The sequence below is a fragment of the Salvia splendens genome, chromosome 3 (assembly GCF_004379255.2).
Source record: "Salvia splendens isolate huo1 chromosome 3, SspV2, whole genome shotgun sequence".
NCBI lineage: Eukaryota > Viridiplantae > Streptophyta > Magnoliopsida > Lamiales > Lamiaceae > Salvia > Salvia splendens.
Window position 1 is genome coordinate 34,486,031 of NC_056034.1, and position 2,195 is coordinate 34,488,225.

General features: G+C 38.6%; 1 non-coding gene across 1 annotated transcript; it reads right to left on the reverse strand.

Moving 5' to 3' along the window:
* Positions 1-2,123: 2,123 nt before the first annotated feature.
* TRNAG-UCC lies at positions 2,124-2,195 on the reverse strand. The gene has a single exon. It is a non-coding gene; the product is annotated as a tRNA-Gly (tRNA).

Below are 2,195 nucleotides of genomic sequence, written 5' to 3' on the forward strand. Positions count from 1 at the left end.
GTGGTGTTGAGGAAGAAGAGATGTGAGGCAAGGGAATTTATAGAGGGAATTATGGTAAGAGATGGTGAATTGGATTTTCTCAAGTTGGAGGACCCAGGAGGAATTTACGTTTATTTTTTATTTGTGGGAATTATGTTGTCATAAAAGAAAACAACAAAAATTAGGCAACTAGATCAAAGAATTAGTTAAATTGAAAAAAAAAAAGAAAAAAAGTTTGGTCAAATTTTAGTTTTTATTGCATAACTTTGTAAAATTGTCAATTATATAATTTTGATATTTTGTTCAATTATACCATAGTTTATAATTTGGAGAAATTATATTATGCTTTTCACAAATGAAATATATTACGCAAACAAACAATTAGCTATTTTAACGATTTCTCAATTGGTCTTTAATTTTTAATAAGCACGCTATATTGATAAATTTAGAGTATTTCCAAATATAGTTTATAGTGTATTTAGTTAGAATTATGGCAATATATACTTTTATTTGTTAAAAAACTATTGGTATGACTCACAAAATAGGATTGTGATTTTGGTATTCCTTGATATATTGGGTTCAAGTTATGTCTTATTTGGAGTTGACTAATTATAATAATTTCGTAAAATAATTACTCCCTCCGTCACCAATTAATTAGCATCATCTAACTTGGCACGAGTTTTAAAAAATGTAGTGGAAGGTGTGTGGAAAAAGTTAGTGGTATTTGAATCTTACTTTTATATATTAATTTTATAATAAAATGTGAATGACAAAAAATATGTATGAATTAAGTAGGAATGAATGAAAAAAGGAAATTGGTGTCTATTAATGGGGAACCAAAGAGTATTATATTCGTATTAAAGGAAATACTGTGATTAGTTGAAGTATTTTTTTTAAACGAGCTAATCACATCTGATTTCAACAAAATAATCTCGATAAATTAACTACTCCATATTCTAATATTTTATTAGTATCAATTGTAAGATGTAGACATCTATTTCAATTTCGACCACAAACAATATGTATGCATATCATAGTTCGTTTTACGATTGGATCAATTCATCAATTTACATTTCTCCATTAAGCGTCTTCCAATTAGATGCACATTCAAACGAATTAGCATCTTTTTATATAAAAAGTTTGATACTGTAAGGGCACCCACAGTGGGGCGGACGATAGGCCGCCCGATGCCTCGGGCGCGCCATCGTCCGCCACTGTGGGTGCGTGGATGATGGACGTCGTCCTCACCCGACAGATAGTCCGCGGAGGAAGCGCGGACGATAGGGCATCGTCTGCGCCATCGTCCGCCCACTGTGGACGACGCGAACGATGGCGTGGACGATTCAACGCGTTTTTTTTTTTTAATTCAAAAAATTCATTTATATAAATACCTCCTACCCCACATTCATTTGTAACATTTTCATTCGCATTTTCACTTACACTAGAAAAATGTATTCCGGTGATTACTCAAGTCTCAATAGTCCTATGTTTGGAGGTGGTGCACGTTGGTCGGGTACACAACCTGACGAATATCGGTAGTTTGACCCCGACATGCAGTACGATCCCGAATTCAGTACGGATTCGTACGGTTTGTCTGACATGGAGCCGATGAGAGTTCCGGCACACCGATGTCCTCCCGGCGTCCCGTAGGCGTCAAGGCTGCGAAGAACAAGGGGAAGGCGAAGGCGACATCCTCCTTGCAAACCGCGGCCGCCCCCCATCGCCGATCCCGACCCTGATCCCGACCCGTCGGCACTTGCCTACGCGGAGTTGGCAACGGCCTCGATGGCCCGGACGTTGTTGGACACGCATAACGCCCTCATGAAGTGTACGGACCCGGCCAGAGCCGAATACCTCCAGGGGTTGATCGATGAGCTGCGCCGGAAGTTGGGGCTTTTGTAGAGTAGTCAACTTTTTTTTATTTCTAACTCGTGTATTTTTTTTAATCAATGTAGTATTTGCCGTTTTTTAGTTAATCGTTGTGTTTTTTAATTAGTTTGCATTTATATATTTGAAAACATTTAAACTAATTAACAAAAAAATAGTAAAACCTATAGGGTGCCCCACTGCACCCTAAGCTTAGTCCGCGGACGATAGAGCATCATCCGCGCCACTGTGGGCGACGCGGACGATGGAGCGGACGATGCGTTTGCCGGGAGCTGAACCCGGGTCTATTGCTTGGAAGGCAATTATCCTAACCATTGGACTACAAAAGC